At 45.3% G+C, this 15,530-nt stretch overlaps 11 non-coding genes and 1 pseudogene across 11 annotated transcripts; all 12 read left to right on the top strand.

The window, feature by feature from the left end:
* Positions 1 to 730: 730 nt before the first annotated feature.
* Positions 731 to 822, top strand: LOC141220753 (U2 spliceosomal RNA; annotated as a pseudogene).
* Positions 823 to 1,621: 799 nt separating this feature from the next.
* Positions 1,622 to 1,805, top strand: LOC141220699 (U2 spliceosomal RNA). Its single transcript, XR_012288891.1, has one exon. It is a non-coding gene; the product is annotated as a U2 spliceosomal RNA (small nuclear RNA).
* A 1,115-nt stretch (positions 1,806 to 2,920) lies between these two features.
* Positions 2,921 to 3,111, top strand: LOC141220624 (U2 spliceosomal RNA). The gene has a single exon (XR_012288829.1). It is a non-coding gene; the product is annotated as a U2 spliceosomal RNA (small nuclear RNA).
* Positions 3,112 to 4,226: 1,115 nt separating this feature from the next.
* Positions 4,227 to 4,417, top strand: LOC141220635 (U2 spliceosomal RNA). The gene has a single exon (XR_012288840.1). It is a non-coding gene; the product is annotated as a U2 spliceosomal RNA (small nuclear RNA).
* A 1,114-nt stretch (positions 4,418 to 5,531) lies between these two features.
* LOC141220525 (U2 spliceosomal RNA) lies at positions 5,532 to 5,722 on the top strand. Its single transcript, XR_012288731.1, has one exon. It is a non-coding gene; the product is annotated as a U2 spliceosomal RNA (small nuclear RNA).
* A 1,115-nt stretch (positions 5,723 to 6,837) lies between these two features.
* Positions 6,838 to 7,028, top strand: LOC141220524 (U2 spliceosomal RNA). Its single transcript, XR_012288730.1, has one exon. It is a non-coding gene; the product is annotated as a U2 spliceosomal RNA (small nuclear RNA).
* Positions 7,029 to 8,143: 1,115 nt separating this feature from the next.
* LOC141220522 (U2 spliceosomal RNA) lies at positions 8,144 to 8,334 on the top strand. The gene has a single exon (XR_012288728.1). It is a non-coding gene; the product is annotated as a U2 spliceosomal RNA (small nuclear RNA).
* Positions 8,335 to 9,446: 1,112 nt separating this feature from the next.
* On the top strand, positions 9,447 to 9,637 carry LOC141220604 (U2 spliceosomal RNA). Its single transcript, XR_012288809.1, has one exon. It is a non-coding gene; the product is annotated as a U2 spliceosomal RNA (small nuclear RNA).
* Positions 9,638 to 10,749: 1,112 nt separating this feature from the next.
* Positions 10,750 to 10,940, top strand: LOC141220618 (U2 spliceosomal RNA). The gene has a single exon (XR_012288823.1). It is a non-coding gene; the product is annotated as a U2 spliceosomal RNA (small nuclear RNA).
* Positions 10,941 to 12,055: 1,115 nt separating this feature from the next.
* On the top strand, positions 12,056 to 12,246 carry LOC141220520 (U2 spliceosomal RNA). Its single transcript, XR_012288727.1, has one exon. It is a non-coding gene; the product is annotated as a U2 spliceosomal RNA (small nuclear RNA).
* Positions 12,247 to 13,361: 1,115 nt separating this feature from the next.
* LOC141220519 (U2 spliceosomal RNA) lies at positions 13,362 to 13,552 on the top strand. The gene has a single exon (XR_012288726.1). It is a non-coding gene; the product is annotated as a U2 spliceosomal RNA (small nuclear RNA).
* A 1,115-nt stretch (positions 13,553 to 14,667) lies between these two features.
* Positions 14,668 to 14,858, top strand: LOC141220518 (U2 spliceosomal RNA). Its single transcript, XR_012288725.1, has one exon. It is a non-coding gene; the product is annotated as a U2 spliceosomal RNA (small nuclear RNA).
* Positions 14,859 to 15,530: the final 672 nt, after the last annotated feature.

The following is a 15,530-nucleotide window of genomic DNA, read 5'->3' as shown; positions in this document are numbered from 1 at the left end:
CAACAGCAGCCTTTTAAACTCACCTGAGCTAACAGGTATGTGCGCTGGTTACTCTGCTGCGCTTAAAATTTCTTTTTTGGTTTGCTACAATGCCTTTTCTGAAACGTTGTCTCCTTCTGCTGGAACACTGACTTCTTTCATTTAATGCCTGCAGACTATAAAAGAGAACCCAACCCAAAAAGTTTGGTTGATTAGTCTGTGGCATTCTGTTAAACTGTTGCTTATGGCGGTCTCTGTGAGCTTCTCAGCGACATTCAGCCAGCCAGGTATCCTGCCTGCAGTAGATGGAATGTGGCAATGGAACGCTGGCTGCGCGTGTCATAATAGGCTCTGAGCCTTTATATACCTGTGCACAGCAGCAGCCACCTTCAGTCTGCTGCTGGACAGCCAGCAGCAGCAGCAGCAGGAGAGGTATGTAATCAGGAGCCCTCCTGCTAAGGGTAGACAGCTGCTCGTTCCACCCCACCCCCCGCCTTAATTGGTTCTCCTCCCTTCCAACGGTGTTGAGGCGGGTGGGAACAGCAGGGGGTGAAGGTGCTGTGTTTAAAGAGGTGGAGTTATGCAGATCTAAAACGCGTGGATTGCAGCAGCAGCAAGCCGAAAAGTGCAGGCATGTAAGGGATCTAGAGGTTGACAACATGTCTTCTTAACGGGAGTCCAGGAGCTCATCTCCACAAATGGACTTTTCAGGATCCTTGGGTGGCTCCGTAGTTTGAAACCAATTCTTGTTATCGCTTCTCGGCCTTTTGGCTAAGATCAAGTGTAGTATCTTTCGAAAAGGCGGTTTTGGATGTTGGCCGCCCTAGTAGATTGATACATTATGCACACTGGGGTTTAGGCGCTTGTTAGTACGCCAGGTGGCTAATATAGTCATCTGGTGGAAAGCATGGCCCCCCAGGATCGACGCCATTATGCCGGGGAAGATCGAAAGCCCGAAGTGTGAAGTGCCCCAGGAGTGGTGACCCTGGGGTGCCTTAACTCACTGGGATTGGGAACCCCACTTGAGTTTATGGCACATTTGCACTAGCACTTCAATATTTCTTTCTTCACACACACCCTTATTCCGGGCCTTCTGGCCTTAGGATGGGGAATTTTTCAATTCCCGGTCGAAGGTCCGGGCAGTATTATACTGTGAAACCTTCACTATTTATTTAATTTTTTTTTGTCACTGTGTGTCCACTTTTTCACGTGTGTCCACGTCCTTACTAGGATTTTGTCGGGATGCGGTTCCCTTACGGGTTCCTCTCTTGGCAGGTCTAGGGGGGGAGTGTGTGGCCATCAGGTTCCGCTCCCCCCTGAACCCCACTGGCTCTCCTCTTTCGGGAGGAGAGCGTTGTTGGCTCCCCTCTTCCGGGAGGGGAGCACAGTCTTTGGCTCCCAGTGCCTTGCTCGGGTGAGAACTCGGGCAGGTATTGGGGGTAAGATTGGGTCGCCTCTGGCTCCGGCTGGAGGTGGCTATTTGTCCCTGTTCCTCGCTGTGGCCTTCTGGCTCGGAGGGACGGGGAATGGTTTGGGGGACCCTTCTCCTTTTGGAGAGGGTTTCAAGAAGACCAGCATCCTAGTGCACTTTTTTTTGTGGCACTTGTCACTTTTTTAAGCGCACTCGGGTTTTGTACACGAATTCGGGGTTTCGATAAAAAAAAAAAAAAAAATCTGTTCTTATCAGTTTAATATCTGATACGTCCCCTATCTGGGGACCATATATTAAATGGATTTTTAGAACAGGGAGATGGAAAAAGAGCTTGCTCTGTCCACTCCACGCATTGACCTGGTATTGCATTATCTCCAGGACCGGTGCACCCCTTCTTTAATGCAGTTTCTAAAATCAGAAAGAATTGAATTCAATGTTTTTTGTTCATTTTGCTTGTTTGTCGGATTTTGGGATGGACTCTTTGGCTTTGCTTTTCTTCTCCTCATTGGATTTTTCATGTTCAAAGTTGCAGAAGCCAGATTACAAGCTCATTTTGGTTCAACTTCAGCAACTGTGCATTGCATTGCCATGTAATGTGATGCAATGCTATCTTTCTAGCTCTCCCTTTTTACTTCCTTTTGGATAAACAGACATATTAGGCAAGCATTTTGGAGCTTTCACCTAAATAACTACAGGTGGTGAGATAAGCTGCACAATATAATTGACCTTTCAGTATATTGTTGCACACACACCATCTATTTAGCAAATGCCCTTGTTATCAACAGCAGCCTTTTAAACTCACCTGAGCTAACAGGTATGTGCGCTGCTTACTCTGCTGTGCTTAAAATTTCTTTTTTGGTTTGCTACAATGCCTTTTCTGAAACGTTGTCTCCTTCTGCTGGAACACTGACTTCTTTCATTTAATGCCTGCAGACTATAAAAGAGAACCCAACCCAAAAAGTTTGGTTGATTAGTCTGTGGCATTCTGTTAAACTGTTGCTTATGGCGGTCTCTGTGAGCTTCTCAGCGACATTCAGCCAGCCAGGTATCCTGCCTGCAGTAGATGGAATGTGGCAATGGAACGCTGGCTGCGCGTGTCATAATAGGCTCTGAGCCTTTATATACCTGTGCACAGCAGCAGCCACCTTCAGTCTGCTGCTGGACAGCCAGCAGCAGCAGCAGCAGGAGAGGTATGTAATCAGGAGCCCTCCTGCTAAGGGTAGACAGCTGCTCGTTCCACCCCACCCCCCGCCTTAATTGGTTCTCCTCCCTTCCAACGGTGTTGAGGCGGGTGGGAACAGCAGGGGGTGAAGGTGCTGTGTTTAAAGAGGTGGAGTTATGCAGATCTAAAACGCGTGGATTGCAGCAGCAGCAAGCCGAAAAGTGCAGGCATGTAAGGGATCTAGAGGTTGACAACATGTCTTCTTAACGGGAGTCCAGGAGCTCATCTCCACAAATGGACATTTCAGGATCCTTGGGTGGCTCCGTAGTTTGAAACCAATTCTGGTTATCGCTTCTCGGCCTTTTGGCTAAGATCAAGTGTAGTATCTGTTCTTATCAGTTTAATATCTGATACGTCCCCTATCTGGGGACCATATATTAAATGGATTTTTAGAACAGGGAGATGGAAAAAGAGCTTGCTCTGTGCACTCCACGCATTGACCTGGTATTGCAGTATCTCCAGGACCGGTGCACCCCTTCTTTAATGCAGTTTCTAAAATCAGAAAGAATTGAATTCAATGTTTTTTGTTCATTTTGCTTGTTTGTCGGATTTTGGGATGGACTCTTTGGCTTTGCTTTTCTTCTCCTCATTGGATTTTTCATGTTCAAAGTTGCAGAAGCCAGATTACAAGCTCATTTTGGTTCAACTTCAGCAACTGTGCATTGCATTGCCATGTAATGTGATGCAATGCTATCTTTCTAGCTCTCCCTTTTTACTTCCTTTTGGATAAACAGACATATTAGGCAAGCATTTTGGAGTTTTCACCTAAATAACTACAGGTGGTGAGATAAGCTGCACAATATAATTGACCTTTCAGTATATTGTTGCACACACACCATCTATTTAGCAAATGCCCTTGTTATCAACAGCAGCCTTTTAAACTCACCTGAGCTAACAGGTATGTGCGCTGGTTACTCTGCTGCGCTTAAAATTTCTTTTTTGGTTTGCTACAATGCCTTTTCTGAAACGTTGTCTCCTTCTGCTGGAACACTGACTTCTTTCATTTAATGCCTGCAGACTATAAAAGAGAACCCAACCCAAAAAGTTTGGTTGATTAGTCTGTGGCATTCTGTTAAACTGTTGCTTATGGCCGTCTCTGTGAGCTTCTCAGCGACATTCAGCCAGCCAGGTATCCTGCCTGCAGTAGATGGAATGTGGCAATGGAACGCTGGCTGCGCGTGTCATAATAGGCTCTGAGCCTTTATATACCTGTGCACAGCAGCAGCCACCTTCAGTCTGCTGCTGGACAGCCAGCAGCAGCAGCAGCAGGAGAGGTATGTAATCAGGAGCCCTCCTGCTAAGGGTAGACAGCTGCTCGTTCCACCCCACCCCCCGCCTTAATTGGTTCTCCTCCCTTCCAACGGTGTTGAGGCGGGTGGGAACAGCAGGGGGTGAAGGTGCTGTGTTTAAAGAGGTGGAGTTATGCAGATCTAAAACGCGTGGATTGCAGCAGCAGCAAGCCGAAAAGTGCAGGCATGTAAGGGATCTAGAGGTTGACAACATGTCTTCTTAACGGGAGTCCAGGAGCTCATCTCCACAAATGGACTTTTCAGGATCCTTGGGTGGCTCCGTAGTTTGAAACCAATTCTGGTTATCGCTTCTCGGCCTTTTGGCTAAGATCAAGTGTAGTATCTGTTCTTATCAGTTTAATATCTGATACGTCCCCTATCTGGGGACCATATATTAAATGGATTTTTAGAACAGGGAGATGGAAAAAGAGCTTACTCTGTCCACTCCACGCATTGACCTGGTATTGCAGTATCTCCAGGACCGGTGCACCCCTTCTTTAATGCAGTTTCTAAAATCAGAAAGAATTGAATTCAATGTTTTTTGTTCATTTTGCTTGTTTGTCGGATTTTGGGATGGACTCTTTGGCTTTGCTTTTCTTCTCCTCATTGGATTTTTCATGTTCAAAGTTGCAGAAGCCAGATTACAAGCTCATTTTGGTTCAACTTCAGCAACTGTGCATTGCATTGCCATGTAATGTGATGCAATGCTATCTTTCTAGCTCTCCCTTTTTACTTCCTTTTGGATAAACAGACATATTAGGCAAGCATTTTGGAGCTTTCACCTAAATAACTACAGGTGGTGAGATAAGCTGCACAATATAATTGACCTTTCAGTATATTGTTGCACACACACCATCTATTTAGCAAATGCCCTTGTTATCAACAGCAGCCTTTTAAACTCACCTGAGCTAACAGGTATGTGCGCTGGTTACTCTGCTGCGCTTAAAATTTCTTTTTTGGTTTGCTACAATGCCTTTTCTGAAACGTTGTCTCCTTCTGCTGGAACACTGACTTCTTTCATTTAATGCCTGCAGACTATAAAAGAGAACCCAAACCAAAAAGTTTGGTTGATTAGTCTGTGGCATTCTGTTAAACTGTTGCTTATGGCGGTCTCTGTGAGCTTCTCAGCGACATTCAGCCAGCCAGGTATCCTGCCTGCAGTAGATGGATGTGGCAATGGAACGCTGGCTGCGCGTGTCATAATAGGCTCTGAGCCTTTATATACCTGTGCACAGCAGCAGCCACCTTCAGTCTGCTGCTGGACAGCCAGCAGCAGCAGCAGCAGGAGAGGTATGTAATCAGGAGCCCTCCTGCTAAGGGTAGACAGCTGCTCGTTCCACCCCACCCCCCGCCTTAATTGGTTCTCCTCCCTTCCAACGGTGTTGAGGCGGGTGGGAACAGCAGGGGGTGAAGGTGCTGTGTTTAAAGAGGTGGAGTTATGCAGGTCTAAAACGCGTGGATTGCAGCAGCAGCAAGCCGAAAAGTGCAGGCATGTAAGGGATCTAGAGGTTGACAACATGTCTTCTTAACGGGAGTCCAGGAGCTCATCTCCACAAATGGACTTTTCAGGATCCTTGGGTGGCTCCGTAGTTTGAAACCAATTCTGGTTATCGCTTCTCGGCCTTTTGGCTAAGATCAAGTGTAGTATCTGTTCTTATCAGTTTAATATCTGATACGTCCCCTATCTGGGGACCATATATTAAATGGATTTTTAGAACAGGGAGATGGAAAAAGAGCTTGCTCTGTCCACTCCACGCATTGACCTGGTATTGCAGTATCTCCAGGACCGGTGCACCCCTTCTTTAATGCAGTTTCTAAAATCAGAAAGAATTGAATTCAATGTTTTTTGTTCATTTTGCTTGTTTGTCGGATTTTGGGATGGACTCTTTGGCTTTGCTTTTCTTCTCCTCATTGGATTTTTCATGTTCAAAGTTGCAGAAGCCAGATTACAAGCTCATTTTGGTTCAACTTCAGCAACTGTGCATTGCATTGCCATGTAATGTGATGCAATGCTATCTTTCTAGCTCTCCCTTTTTACTTCCTTTTGGATAAACAGACATATTAGGCAAGCATTTTGGAGCTTTCACCTAAATAACTACAGGTGGTGAGATAAGCTGCACAATATAATTGACCTTTCAGTATATTGTTGCACACACACCATCTATTTAGCAAATGCCCTTGTTATCAACAGCAGCCTTTTAAACTCACCTGAGCTAACAGGTATGTGCGCTGGTTACTCTGCTGCGCTTAAAATTTCTTTTTTGGTTTGCTACAATGCCTTTTCTGAAACGTTGTCTCCTTCTGCTGGAACACTGACTTCTTTCATTTAATGCCTGCAGACTATAAAAGAGAACCCAACCCAAAAAGTTTGGTTGATTAGTCTGTGGCATTCTGTTAAACTGTTGCTTATGGCGGTCTCTGTGAGCTTCTCAGCGACATTCAGCCAGCCAGGTATCCTGCCTGCAGTAGATGGAATGTGGCAATGGAACGCTGGCTGCGCGTGTCATAATAGGCTCTGAGCCTTTATATACCTGTGCACAGCAGCAGCCACCTTCAGTCTGCTGCTGGACAGCCAGCAGCAGCAGCAGCAGGAGAGGTATGTAATCAGGAGCCCTCCTGCTAAGGGTAGACAGCTGCTCGTTCCACCCCACCCCCCGCCTTAATTGGTTCTCCTCCCTTCCAACGGTGTTGAGGCGGGTGGGAACAGCAGGGGGTGAAGGTGCTGTGTTTAAAGAGGTGGAGTTATGCAGATCTAAAACGCGTGGATTGCAGCAGCAGCAAGCCGAAAAGTGCAGGCATGTAAGGGATCTAGAGGTTGACAACATGTCTTCTTAACGGGAGTCCAGGAGCTCATCTCCACAAATGGACTTTTCAGGATCCTTGGGTGGCTCCGTAGTTTGAAACCAATTCTGGTTATCGCTTCTCGGCCTTTTGGCTAAGATCAAGTGTAGTATCTGTTCTTATCAGTTTAATATCTGATACGTCCCCTATCTGGGGACCATATATTAAATGGATTTTTAGAACAGGGAGATGGAAAAAGAGCTTGCTCTGTCCACTCCACGCATTGACCTGGTATTGCAGTATCTCCAGGACCGGTGCACCCCTTCTTTAATGCAGTTTCTAAAATCAGAAAGAATTGAATTCAATGTTTTTTGTTCATTTTGCTTGTTTGTCGGATTTTGGGATGGACTCTTTGGCTTTGCTTTTCTTCTCCTCATTGGATTTTTCATGTTCAAAGTTGCAGAAGCCAGATTACAAGCTCATTTTGGTTCAACTTCAGCAACTGTGCATTGCATTGCCATGTAATGTGATGCAATGCTATCTTTCTAGCTCTCCCTTTTTACTTCCTTTTGGATAAACAGACATATTAGGCAAGCATTTTGGAGCTTTCACCTAAATAACTACAGGTGGTGAGATAAGCTGCACAATATAATTGACCTTTCAGTATATTGTTGCACACACACCATCTATTTAGCAAATGCCCTTGTTATCAACAGCAGCCTTTTAAACTCACCTGAGCTAACAGGTATGTGCGCTGGTTACTCTGCTGCGCTTAAAATTTCTTTTTTGGTTTGCTACAATGCCTTTTCTGAAACGTTGTCTCCTTCTGCTGGAACACTGACTTCTTTCATTTAATGCCTGCAGACTATAAAAGAGAACCCAACCCAAAAAGTTTGGTTGATTAGTCTGTGGCATTCTGTTAAACTGTTGCTTATGGCGGTCTCTGTGAGCTTCTCAGCGACATTCAGCCAGCCAGGTATCCTGCCTGCAGTAGATGGAATGTGGCAATGGAACGCTGGCTGCGCGTGTCATAATAGGCTCTGAGCCTTTATATACCTGTGCACAGCAGCAGCCACCTTCAGTCTGCTGCTGGACAGCCAGCAGCAGCAGCAGCAGGAGAGGTATGTAATCAGGAGCCCTCCTGCTAAGGGTAGACAGCTGCTCGTTCCACCCCACCCCCCGCCTTAATTGGTTCTCCTCCCTTCCAACGGTGTTGAGGCGGGTGGGAACAGCAGGGGGTGAAGGTGCTGTGTTTAAAGAGGTGGAGTTATGCAGATCTAAAACGCGTGGATTGCAGCAGCAGCAAGCCGAAAAGTGCAGGCATGTAAGGGATCTAGAGGTTGACAACATGTCTTCTTAACGGGAGTCCAGGAGCTCATCTCCACAAATGGACTTTTCAGGATCCTTGGGTGGCTCCGTAGTTTGAAACCAATTCTGGTTATCGCTTCTCGGCCTTTTGGCTAAGATCAAGTGTAGTATCTGTTCTTATCAGTTTAATATCTGATACGTCCCCTATCTGGGGACCATATATTAAATGGATTTTTAGAACAGGGAGATGGAAAAAGAGCTTGCTCTGTCCACTCCACGCATTGACCTGGTATTGCAGTATCTCCAGGACCGGTGCACCCCTTCTTTAATGCAGTTTCTAAAATCAGAAAGAATTGAATTCAATGTTTTTTGTTCATTTTGCTTGTTTGTCGGATTTTGGGATGGACTCTTTGGCTTTGCTTTTCTTCTCCTCATTGGATTTTTCATGTTCAAAGTTGCAGAAGCCAGATTACAAGCTCATTTTGGTTCAACTTCAGCAACTGTGCATTGCATTGCCATGTAATGTGATGCAATGCTATCTTTCTAGCTCTCCCTTTTTACTTCCTTTTGGATAAACAGACATATTAGGCAAGCATTTTGGAGCTTTCACCTAAATAACTACAGGTGGTGAGATAAGCTGCACAATATAATTGACCTTTCAGTATATTGTTGCATACACACCATCTATTTAGCAAATGCCCTTGTTATCAACAGCAGCCTTTTAAACTCACCTGAGCTAACAGGTATGTGCGCTGGTTACTCTGCTGCGCTTAAAATTTCTTTTTTGGTTTGCTACAATGCCTTTTCTGAAACGTTGTCTCCTTCTGCTGGAACACTGACTTCTTTCATTTAATGCCTGCAGACTATAAAAGAGAACCCAACCCAAAAAGTTTGGTTGATTAGTCTGTGGCATTCTGTTAAACTGTTGCTTATGGCGGTCTCTGTGAGCTTCTCAGCGACATTCAGCCAGCCAGGTATCCTGCCTGCAGTAGATGGAATGTGGCAATGGAACGCTGGCTGCGCGTGTCATAATAGGCTCTGAGCCTTTATATACCTGTGCACAGCAGCAGCCACCTTCAGTCTGCTGCTGGACAGCCAGCAGCAGCAGCAGGAGAGGTATGTAATCAGGAGCCCTCCTGCTAAGGGTAGACAGCTGCTCGTTCCACCCCACCCCCCGCCTTAATTGGTTCTCCTCCCTTCCAACGGTGTTGAGGCGGGTGGGAACAGCAGGGGGTGAAGGTGCTGTGTTTAAAGAGGTGGAGTTATGCAGATCTAAAACGCGTGGATTGCAGCAGCAGCAAGCCGAAAAGTGCAGGCATGTAAGGGATCTAGAGGTTGACAACATGTCTTCTTAACGGGAGTCCAGGAGCTCATCTCCACAAATGGACTTTTCAGGATCCTTGGGTGGCTCAGTAGTTTGAAACCAATTCTGGTTATCGCTTCTCGGCCTTTTGGCTAAGATCAAGTGTAGTATCTGTTCTTATCAGTTTAATATCTGATACGTCCCCTACCTGGGGACCATATATTAAATGGATTTTTAGAACAGGGAGATGGAAAAAGAGCTTGCTCTGTCCACTCCACGCATTGACCTGGTATTGCAGTATCTCCAGGACCGGTGCACCCCTTCTTTAATGCAGTTTCTAAAATCAGAAAGAATTGAATTCAATGTTTTTTGTTCATTTTGCTTGTTTGTCGGATTTTGGGATGGACTCTTTGGCTTTGCTTTTCTTCTCCTCATTGGATTTTTCATGTTCAAAGTTGCAGAAGCCAGATTACAAGCTCATTTTGGTTCAACTTCAGCAACTGTGCATTGCATTGCCATGTAATGTGATGCAATGCTATCTTTCTAGCTCTCCCTTTTTACTTCCTTTTGGATAAACAGACATATTAGGCAAGCATTTTGGAGCTTTCACCTAAATAACTACAGGTGGTGAGATAAGCTGCACAATATAATTGACCTTTCAGTATATTGTTGCACACACACCATCTATTTAGCAAATGCCCTTGTTATCAACAGCAGCCTTTTAAACTCACCTGAGCTAACAGGTATGTGCGCTGGTTACTCTGCTGCGCTTAAAATTTCTTTTTTGGTTTGCTACAATGCCTTTTCTGAAACGTTGTCTCCTTCTGCTGGAACACTGACTTCTTTCATTTAATGCCTGCAGACTATAAAAGAGAACCCAACCCAAAAAGTTTGGTTGATTAGTCTGTGGCATTCTGTTAAACTGTTGCTTATGGCGGTCTCTGTGAGCTTCTCAGCGACATTCAGCCAGCCAGGTATCCTGCCTGCAGTAGATGGAATGTGGCAATGGAACGCTGGCTGCGCGTGTCATAATAGGCTCTGAGCCTTTATATACCTGTGCACAGCAGCAGCCACCTTCAGTCTGCTGCTGGACAGCCAGCAGCAGCAGCAGGAGAGGTATGTAATCAGGAGCCCTCCTGCTAAGGGTAGACAGCTGCTCGTTCCACCCCACCCCCCGCCTTAATTGGTTCTCCTCCCTTCCAACGGTGTTGAGGCGGGTGGGAACAGCAGGGGGTGAAGGTGCTGTGTTTAAAGAGGTGGAGTTATGCAGATCTAAAACGCGTGGATTGCAGCAGCAGCAAGCCGAAAAGTGCAGGCATGTAAGGGATCTAGAGGTTGACAACATGTCTTCTTAACGGGAGTCCAGGAGCTCATCTCCACAAATGGACTTTTCAGGATCCTTGGGTGGCTCCGTAGTTTGAAACCAATTCTGGTTATCGCTTCTCGGCCTTTTGGCTAAGATCAAGTGTAGTATCTGTTCTTATCAGTTTAATATCTGATACGTCCCCTATCTGGGGACCATATATTAAATGGATTTTTAGAACAGGGAGATGGAAAAAGAGCTTGCTCTGTCCACTCCACGCATTGACCTGGTATTGCAGTATCTCCCGGACCGGTGCACCCCTTCTTTAATACAGTTTCTAAAATCAGAAAGAATTGAATTCAATGTTTTTTGTTCATTTTGCTTGTTTGTCGGATTTTGGGATGGACTCTTTGGCTTTGCTTTTCTTCTCCTCATTGGATTTTTCATGTTCAAAGTTGCAGAAGCCAGATTACAAGCTCATTTTGGTTCAACTTCAGCAACTGTGCATTGCATTGCCATGTAATGTGATGCAATGCTATCTTTCTAGCTCTCCCTTTTTACTTCCTTTTGGATAAACAGACATATTAGGCAAGCATTTTGGAGCTTTCACCTAAATAACTACAGGTGGTGAGATAAGCTGCACAATATAATTGACCTTTCAGTATATTGTTGCACACACACCATCTATTTAGCAAATGCCCTTGTTATCAACAGCAGCCTTTTAAACTCACCTGAGCTAACAGGTATGTGCGCTGGTTACTCTGCTGCGCTTAAAATTTCTTTTTTGGTTTGCTACAATGCCTTTTCTGAAACGTTGTCTCCTTCTGCTGGAACACTGACTTCTTTCATTTAATGCCTGCAGACTATAAAAGAGAACCCAACCCAAAAAGTTTGGTTGATTAGTCTGTGGCATTCTGTTAAACTGTTGCTTATGGCGGTCTCTGTGAGCTTCTCAGCGACATTCAGCCAGCCAGGTATCCTGCCTGCAGTAGATGGAATGTGGCAATGGAACGCTGGCTGCGCGTGTCATAATAGGCTCTGAGCCTTTATATACCTGTGCACAGCAGCAGCCACCTTCAGTCTGCTGCTGGACAGCCAGCAGCAGCAGCAGCAGGAGAGGTATGTAATCAGGAGCCCTCCTGCTAAGGGTAGACAGCTGCTCGTTCCACCCCACCCCCCGCCTTAATTGGTTCTCCTCCCTTCCAACGGTGTTGAGGCGGGTGGGAACAGCAGGGGGTGAAGGTGCTGTGTTTAAAGAGGTGGAGTTATGCAGATCTAAAACGCGTGGATTGCAGCAGCAGCAAGCCGAAAAGTGCAGGCATGTAAGGGATCTAGAGGTTGACAACATGTCTTCTTAACGGGAGTCCAGGAGCTCATCTCCACAAATGGACTTTTCAGGATCCTTGGGTGGCTCCGTAGTTTGAAACCAATTCTGGTTATCGCTTCTCGGCCTTTTGGCTAAGATCAAGTGTAGTATCTGTTCTTATCAGTTTAATATCTGATACGTCCCCTATCTGGGGACCATATATTAAATGGATTTTTAGAACAGGGAGATGGAAAAAGAGCTTGCTCTGTCCACTCCACGCATTGACCTGGTATTGCAGTATCTCCAGGACCGGTGCACCCCTTCTTTAATGCAGTTTCTAAAATCAGAAAGAATTGAATTCAATGTTTTTTGTTCATTTTGCTTGTTTGTCGGATTTTGGGATGGACTCTTTGGCTTTGCTTTTCTTCTCCTCATTGGATTTTTCATGTTCAAAGTTGCAGAAGCCAGATTACAAGCTCATTTTGGTTCAACTTCAGCAACTGTGCATTGCATTGCCATGTAATGTGATGCAATGCTATCTTTCTAGCTCTCCCTTTTTACTTCCTTTTGGATAAACAGACATATTAGGCAAGCATTTTGGAGCTTTCACCTAAATAACTACAGGTGGTGAGATAAGCTGCACAATATAATTGACCTTTCAGTATATTGTTGCACACACACCATCTATTTAGCAAATGCCCTTGTTATCAACAGCAGCCTTTTAAACTCACCTGAGCTAACAGGTATGTGCGCTGGTTACTCTGCTGCGCTTAAAATTTCTTTTTTGGTTTGCTACAATGCCTTTTCTGAAACGTTGTCTCCTTCTGCTGGAACACTGACTTCTTTCATTTAATGCCTGCAGACTATAAAAGAGAACCCAACCCAAAAAGTTTGGTTGATTAGTCTGTGGCATTCTGTTAAACTGTTGCTTATGGCGGTCTCTGTGAGCTTCTCAGCGACATTCAGCCAGCCAGGTATCCTGCCTGCAGTAGATGGAATGTGGCAATGGAACGCTGGCTGCGCGTGTCATAATAGGCTCTGAGCCTTTATATACCTGTGCACAGCAGCAGCCACCTTCAGTCTGCTGCTGGACAGCCAGCAGCAGCAGCAGCAGGAGAGGTATGTAATCAGGAGCCCTCCTGCTAAGGGTAGACAGCTGCTCGTTCCACCCCACCCCCCGCCTTAATTGGTTCTCCTCCCTTCCAACGGTGTTGAGGCGGGTGGGAACAGCAGGGGGTGAAGGTGCTGTGTTTAAAGAGGTGGAGTTATGCAGATCTAAAACGCGTGGATTGCAGCAGCAGCAAGCCGAAAAGTGCAGGCATGTAAGGGATCTAGAGGTTGACAACATGTCTTCTTAACGGGAGTCCAGGAGCTCATCTCCACAAATGGACTTTTCAGGATCCTTGGGTGGCTCCGTAGTTTGAAACCAATTCTGGTTATCGCTTCTCGGCCTTTTGGCTAAGATCAAGTGTAGTATCTGTTCTTATCAGTTTAATATCTGATACGTCCCCTATCTGGGGACCATATATTAAATGGATTTTTAGAACAGGGAGATGGAAAAAGAGCTTGCTCTGTCCACTCCACGCATTGACCTGGTATTGCAGTATCTCCAGGACCGGTGCACCCCTTCTTTAATGCAGTTTCTAAAATCAGAAAGAATTGAATTCAATGTTTTTTGTTCATTTTGCTTGTTTGTCGGATTTTGGGATGGACTCTTTGGCTTTGCTTTTCTTCTCCTCATTGGATTTTTCATGTTCAAAGTTGCAGAAGCCAGATTACAAGCTCATTTTGGTTCAACTTCAGCAACTGTGCATTGCATTGCCATGTAATGTGATGCAATGCTATCTTTCTAGCTCTCCCTTTTTACTTCCTTTTGGATAAACAGACATATTAGGCAAGCATTTTGGAGCTTTCACCTAAATAACTACAGGTGGTGAGATAAGCTGCACAATATAATTGACCTTTCAGTATATTGTTGCACACACACCATCTATTTAGCAAATGCCCTTGTTATCAACAGCAGCCTTTTAAACTCACCTGAGCTAACAGGTATGTGCGCTGGTTACTCTGCTGCGCTTAAAATTTCTTTTTTGGTTTGCTACAATGCCTTTTCTGAAACGTTGTCTCCTTCTGCTGGAACACTGACTTCTTTCATTTAATGCCTGCAGACTATAAAAGAGAACCCAACCCAAAAAGTTTGGTTGATTAGTCTGTGGCATTCTGTTAAACTGTTGCTTATGGCGGTCTCTGTGAGCTACTCAGCGACATTCAGCCAGCCAGGTATCCTGCCTGCAGTAGATGGAATGTGGCAATGGAACGCTGGCTGCGCGTGTCATAATAGGCTCTGAGCCTTTATATACCTGTGCACAGCAGCAGCCACCTTCAGTCTGCTGCTGGACAGCCAGCAGCAGCAGCAGCAGGAGAGGTATGTAATCAGGAGCCCTCCTGCTAAGGGTAGACAGCTGCTCGTTCCACCCCACCCCCCGCCTTAATTGGTTCTCCTCCCTTCCAACGGTGTTGAGGCGGGTGGGAACAGCAGGGGGTGAAGGTGCTGTGTTTAAAGAGGTGGAGTTATGCAGATCTAAAATGCGTGGATTGCAGCAGCAGCAAGCCGAAAAGTGCAGGCATGTAAGGGATCTAGAGGTTGACAACATGTCTTCTTAACGGGAGTCCAGGAGCTCATCTCCACAAATGGACTTTTCAGGATCCTTGGGTGGCTCCGTAGTTTGAAACCAATTCTGGTTATCGCTTCTCGGCCTTTTGGCTAAGATCAAGTGTAGTATCTGTTCTTATCAGTTTAATATCTGATACGTCCCCTATCTGGGGACCATATATTAAATGGATTTTTAGAACAGGGAGATGGAAAAAGAGCTTGCTCTGTCCACTCCACGCATTGACCTGGTATTGCAGTATCTCCAGGACCGGTGCACCCCTTCTTTAATGCAGTTTCTAAAATCAGAAAGAATTGAATTCAATGTTTTTTGTTCATTTTGCTTGTTTGTCGGATTTTGGGATGGACTCTTTGGCTTTGCTTTTCTTCTCCTCATTGGATTTTTCATGTTCAAAGTTGCAGAAGCCAGATTACAAGCTCATTTTGGTTCAACTTCAGCAACTGTGCACTGCATTGCCATGTAATGTGATGCAATGCTATCTTTCTAGCTCTCCCTTTTTACTTCCTTTTGGATAAACAGACATATTAGGCAAGCATTTTGGAGCTTTCACCTAAATAACTACAGGTGGTGAGATAAGCTGCACAATATAATTGACCTTTCAGTATATTGTTGCACACACACCATCTATTTAGCAAATGCCCTTGTTATCAACAGCAGCCTTTTAAACTCACCTGAGCTAACAGGTATGTGCGCTGGTTACTCTGCTGCGCTTAAAATTTCTTTTTTGGTTTGCTACAATGCCTTTTCTGAAACGTTGTCTCCTTCTGCTGGAACACTGACTTCTTTCATTTAATGCCTGCAGACTATAAAAGAGAACCCAACCCAAAAAGTTTGGTTGATTAGTCTGTGGCATTCTGTTAAACTGTTGCTTATGGCGGTCTCTGTGAGCTTCTCAGCGACATTCAGCCAGCCAGGTATCCTGCCTGCAGTAGATG

This window comes from Phyllobates terribilis, unplaced genomic scaffold, assembly GCF_046119375.1.
Source record: "Phyllobates terribilis strain yellow unplaced genomic scaffold, ASM4611937v1 Scaffold_298__1_contigs__length_2340664, whole genome shotgun sequence".
NCBI classification, from domain to species: Eukaryota; Metazoa; Chordata; class Amphibia; order Anura; family Dendrobatidae; genus Phyllobates; species Phyllobates terribilis.
This window is presented reverse-complemented; position numbering and strand designations above follow the sequence as displayed.